Source organism: Mercenaria mercenaria, chromosome 10 (genome assembly GCF_021730395.1).
Source record: "Mercenaria mercenaria strain notata chromosome 10, MADL_Memer_1, whole genome shotgun sequence".
Classification (NCBI taxonomy): Eukaryota; Metazoa; Mollusca; class Bivalvia; order Venerida; family Veneridae; genus Mercenaria; species Mercenaria mercenaria.
In genome coordinates this window covers 55854765-55861257 of record NC_069370.1, presented here as the reverse complement: position 1 = coordinate 55861257, position 6493 = coordinate 55854765, and the positions used below count along the sequence as shown (strand labels likewise).

The 6493-nt window shown below is 33.7% G+C and overlaps 1 long non-coding RNA gene across 1 annotated transcript; it reads right to left on the bottom strand.

The window, feature by feature from the left end:
• Window positions 1-313: 313 nt before the first annotated feature.
• LOC123561501 (uncharacterized) lies at window positions 314-2415 on the bottom strand. The gene is made up of 2 exons (XR_006688432.2): window positions 2212-2415; window positions 314-996 (listed from the first exon to the last, which is right to left on the bottom strand). It is a non-coding gene; the product is annotated as an uncharacterized LOC123561501 (long non-coding RNA).
• Window positions 2416-6493: the final 4078 nt, after the last annotated feature.

Sequence of the window (6493 nt, the reverse complement as noted above, 5' to 3'; positions counted from 1 at the left end):
TAAATGCAATTTATGTATCGCTGGATCTACTTTATACATGAAAGTAGGTCGAAATATAACACCTTTTTAGGCATTAAAATAGTACCATTTCAAACCTTGCCTTTTTATTGATATTGGGGATGTCAGGATGATATAACAGGGAGGCGGCAGAGTTCGTCCGGCACCTGTGGGAAGTGGTAGGTATGTATTATTTAGTTTTAGAGAGTAACATCATGATGTTACATTGGCAGAATTAAGAATATTTAACCACTGTCGAACTTGATTTCATATGGAAATACATCTCAAGTACTACCATATATAAAATAACTTAATGTAGTGACTTACAATTTTGTTTTATTTCTCTTGTGTTAGTTTCTACAGTTTCCATATTTCATAGCTGAAAATGTTATATCCGTAACAGTTTATAGTACTATAAACTAATGATAAGCTGAAACATAAATCATTTATCACGACTAGACCACAAAGTTTAATGTTGCCTTAAAAGAAAGAGAGTGAATACGTTTACTGGTGTTTCATTATATCATGGTTTTAATGTATTAAGTCACAGTATATAACAGTTCATGGAACTGAGCGTGATAATACAATTGCTCATATATCACGAAGATAGTCTCCAGCTATCCACGACAGGTCAATGCCGTATGCCTGCTTTTTTACCAATTCGTTTAAAAGATATGCCGCCTTTTGCATCTGATTGGAAACGAAGCGATGTTGATAGGGCGTTTGCTCCTTGTCATGATACACAAGAAAGAGCACTCCGTTGTTCATTCCATACTGGATACGCCCATCGCAGACGAGTATGTCGGGTTTGTCAAAATCTTTTTGTATGTACACGGGCAGAAGACCTCCTTGTGGCGTTTCATATTCATACAATTCGTAGACCTGGGTCCGGTCCCCTCCAAAACCAATAAAGCTGCCTTGTTTCCAAGAAACAATAACGATATCCCTCCTTCCTTTATTTGTCAACGTCAGACCACGCAGTAAGTCTGCCATTTTGTTCTGTTGAAAGAGAATATACTGTTAACTCATGTAACTATTAATGATTTAGACTCGTTAATGGAACTCTACTTAATTGGGGATTTTGAACATGTAATTTTCATTACCTGTGTAAGAGAGATATTCTGTTGTAATTTGAACTAATGGTAATGTTCACTGAAAATAAAGTAAATGAGAACGGTAGTGATATATGACAACAATGAAAGAAACAAAAGTAACGCTTTTCACAAAATTAATACAAGGAACAACACACTATTTATTGAGATGAAGTCGATTTCCATTGGGCAAAATTGTTTTGTTCATAAATGCTGTGATGACTTACAGAGCTATGTGTATACCTATACTGTAGATACTTTTTAATATGTGTGTAAGACTGCACTTTTTTCTTCGAAGAATAATGAGAAATTTATTTGTACACTTATTAGTACATAAAATGTTTTTCCTACTTAAAAGTTCGTTAAAGTGACAATTCTCTTTTATAATTCCCGAGCTCAGCACCTCCTGAAGGTAGTTCACGTCTGCCATGTAACTACAGTAACTTATAAAATAAATTATAATCACATGATATTAAACCGCGTAACCAAAATAAAATTTTCTCACTTCGAGCTGAGATATATTCTATATTCACAAAAAAACAAACAAATTTTCTTTTTATTCTATGCTCAATTAGATGAGATGTGTATTTTGCAACTATTTTAATCTCAGCGCGGGAAACAGACGCGCGTAAACAGACATGACATCAGACGGGCTGTGACGTTATAAAGACGCATGCAACATAAAGTTCCATTTTGTTTTATTTTTTGCTGCATAACGGTATATATTCTCTTTAAGTAAAATAATTTGAATCGAGAACTATACTATAAAGAATAAAGTGCGGCTACAATTTTCATCCTGTTTTAAGCAAATAATTTAAAATTCATACACAATGTAATGAGGGGGCGGAGCTATATCTCTCACAGTGTGAAAATATAGATTTCATATTTTCACAGTGTGAGTGATGAAATATGAAAATATTTAACTGATAGAATACAGTATTTCATTAGTTAGCATAAAATAAAAGTCTTTTTTTTTTATTTTATTTTTTTTTATTCGTGAGCCATTTATTGAACTTTGCTATACATCCACCAGCGCTGAATATCAACAAAACTTTGAAAATATTATAACAAGAACAATTAGTTTTACAAGTTATTTAGGTATTATATATAATAATTCACTTACCAGTAACCGAAATGTGTATATCTCTTGTACATGGGCGAAAAGATGATAATGTAATCAACAACTTTTCCTTTTTTATAGGGAAATCCTGTCCCAGTTTCAAGTTTGTCATCGTACCAGTGTATTAATTTCCTGGTGTTTGTTTCAGGACAATCGTGCAACAAGTCACGTGTCATCTCTGATGTTATCCGTCATGGACGAAGCAAAAACCAGTTTCTATTTTTGATGTTTTGATGTACACACATACAAAAAAGGAATCTTAAAAATCTTTCATAATGAATTCCTCATTTCTCACAGCCATGTCTGTATACTGATTAGATATAAACAGCGTATGATATTTTCTAATCGCTCTGTATTTGATATTTGTGAGCAGGAGCTCCAATTTACACGGTCTATTTTAGCACAAAATGGCAGATATAAAAAATATAAACACGACTTGCATTATCTTCAGCTTCTTGCCTACGAATTAGATGGCAAAGAATCATATAACATCTTTGAAATACATGAGTAATTATATTTACAACTGAATGTCCAAAAGTCCATTGTTACGTAAATCCTGAAATTTGTCTTTGTACAGGTATTATGGATTATAATTGCTCTTACAACTGTGCTCAACACCTCGTAGGCGTGCTTTAAGGTGACCGTTAAATGAGAAACATACATTTTTGTGTGTTCGGTTGTTGTGTGAAACGTATTTTTTTCAACAATTTTTCAATCATATAAACGACGGTGCCTATTTGTAACATTGAGCACAATGCTCAACTTTATAATGCTGTCGCACTGCAATATCACTCCGTAGACAGGTGGCATGGTACCCCATCCAGTCACATTATACTGACACCGGGCTGACCAGTCCTAGACTATCCTCTTAATGCTGAGCGCCAAGCGAAGAAGCTACTAGTACCATTTCTTTACGTCTCTACCTCTACCTCTACCTCTACGTGACAGGGGATCGAACCCACGACCTCCCGCACTCGAGGCGGACGTTCTACCACTAGGCTACCGAGGCGGTTCATACATTTTTGACTGACATATGTAGTAAATAATGTATCCAGAATTGTGTTAAAGAAATATGATAAATACCACTATTTTTCTTGTGTATCACTTAAGTAAAAGATTTTTCAAAAGATTTTTTTTCCGCCAGTATTATATGCACCCTCCTCGAAAACAACAAAGATTTGCAATTTATTTCGATGTAATGCCAGAAAGAGTGTCGTCAAGTAATACAGTTTTGTGCTCTAGATATTTTCCAGTAATGTTTTGTTAAAAATGATTCTTTTTTTCGGAGTTCATACGAAATGAACGACAGAATAGGATTGAGAAATCCATGAAACACGCTACACCATACTTCCTTTCCATTTGTAAACGAAGTTACATCATAAATTGCATACATTTTGTTGCACTTAACATCAAAATCAGCTGTTTGGCAATTTTGTTTACCGGGCGGAACAACTGTGACGTTATCTAAGGAATGTTCTCCCTGATTATACGCGGACGCCGTCAAAACAGCGGTCCATTATCACTAAGCAGTGTTTCGTAATTTTTGCGCCTTCCCTTTTGCTGTTCATACAAAATTGAACGTCATAATTTTCAATGGAAAAGAGCACGGCGCATGTAAATATTTTGTTTTAACAAGGATACATTTCGATGGACGCTCTCAGTACCATTTTTCTGTATTAGAAGAATAATTACCTGGCATTCCTCAGAACTTGTTTCGTCCATAGGGGCAGGAAAGGGAAAGGATCAATCTGAATGTTTTGTTCATTCCATTAACTCCAACATAGAACAGTACTGGCAACCAGTTCTATAAAAATATGTATATACCGTACACAAGAATCGCATACACGTTGGAAAAAAAACAGCAGAAAAGTCAACGGAATCGTAAACTCATCTTCTATTTGAAGAAATAATTATATAATTGACTCAATCTGTAACGCTTTCTTGCATTACTTGATTCTGTATAATTACCAAACGGCCAATACATCCCAAGCTCTACAAAACAATCCAAGGTCCTGACGAAGTTGACTTATTTCATTAAAGGTTTCTGCAGAGCTTTTTATTACAAAGATGAAATATGAACATCTGATTTTATTTTTATACAGGGCAATTAGTGAAATTATTATTGCTGCGTTTTAAAATTCAGCTATGGTACTATCTCCTAAAATATTTATATAATACACTCTCAAATCGTTTGTTAAAGAGATAAATATCGTGTTAGAATATTATAATAGCTATCACTATTATGTGTTAAAATTTGCACGGATATGTGTAATAGGGGTAGTTGTTTTATTGTCACTGCATGTGAACAACAATAACTATTATTGTAGCAGAATAAACGATGATATCAGTGATACACAGGAAAACCTTTAGGCATTCCTTAACCTGGTGACAGAGTATACTAAATCCTAACAGATATATCACTAAAATGATATTTCAGTTGTTGACGGAGTGGGTTATCACAAGAAGGGAGAAATAAAAATAAAAATCACTGACTATTCCCTGACCTTTTACTGACAAATCACCGCATATTTTGGCTTCCTCTCCTATAGCCGTCATAATTCTGATTTTCATTAACCTATTCAACAGTAATTTGTGGCCTCCTTCACTATAGACGTCGAACCTACATTTTATTGTGAAGTTCAAACAATAATAAAAAATATTAAAAGTATTACAAATTGATGGTAAAAGTCACTGGGGACAAAACTGGTATGAAAAAGACTTAATGTAATAAAAATGTGTTTTTTTAATGATTGTAAGGTAACATTACTTCTTGTTTCAAGTTGTGCAAAACAAAGACAGGAAATTAAAAACAATAAAAACCAGAACACAATTTGTACGTAGATCTATTACTTTGTACCATATGAGCCTTAACAAACTTATACAAAGATCAAGTGTTCATCGACAAAAAATCAGTACGTGCATGAAATCATCACTATTTTTATGTTATCAAGGCTCCTATTTTAACTTTAGAAAGATAGTAACATGACCACTGTTATAAATTTACTCGTGGGTTGCCATTTATTCATAAAATGATTTTCGTTTCCTTACGCCGAAACCAGGCTTTATTCTACGTTTTCCGGATAAATGACGGCACGTCATCACTACCGGTTTATCAAACGTGCAGATATACCCTAATAGTGCTTAGCAATTATTCATTAAAGCTCGCAAAACATATATATTCAACCAGACATAATGGTTTGTCTGTACATTTTCTGCATCCATCCCATAAATTAGAGACTTACCCTAAGCCTTCTTCACACAAGGGAAACTATCCGTTTATATAGTGAAATTATTGAGTGAACACCGTTTGTTAATCCTAATTATGTCCATGTTGTATCAGTGCAAAGGAAAAGTAACCTATCTATATTAAATGCAATGCATGATAACACAGTCGTGCATCTAACAGTCCTGAAATTGATTTCATCGATTTTCTCATATTTCTAGGTATTTTCCCCATACTTTGACACACATATATATGGGTAGTTGATATTGTTCTCTTTCCACCAGTAACCTTTTCAACATATTTAACCTTGTGAAAAATTTAACCTTGTGAAATTCTGTAGGTTTTGACTTTTAAAAAAAAAGTCGTCTGTTTGTTAACAAATTTCACCACAGAAAATGTCACACTTTCCCCAGGGCATTAGCTAATTTGATCTTTACGTAGTTTTCTAGTTTTCTATTCAGATTGCTAATCCATGTGGCAATTAAGCATTCTTTTTTTCCTGCTAAGAGGTAAAAGGTGGATAGTTTTCATGAGGTTCTAGGTCAATAGCCACCTAGCATACCATAAAGTCTTAGCGGAGTTGTCTCCATTTTTTCCAAATATTTTACCCGGGATCATTTTTTTTTCAGCTCAAATAACTCTTTTGCAACAAACAATATTTTGATAATTTGTTTTCAGTTCTTGTACTTTGATGCAGTAAACTACACATATATCTAAAATAGATAGTTCCTACTTGAATTTTGTATTTTTAGTTACACTGCCTACATGAATATTTGCCAATTTAGTCCTGGTGTTTAAAACAGATTTAGTACAGACATTAATATTGTGTGATAGCCACAGATATTTTATCTAGACTTTCTTGAATTTCGTTTTACACCAGTCAATTTTCAAAATTACCTGACAATGCACTGACCCTGAAAAATCAAATTGTACTTACTTTTCAAGTCCTGTGGCAACATCAGTTAAAAGATGGCCGTATCATTAATACCATTGTATGCTGCGGTACAGTAATATTTCTTGTAACAGATATTATGAAGTAAAATTGTAGTTTTTGTTTAAAAA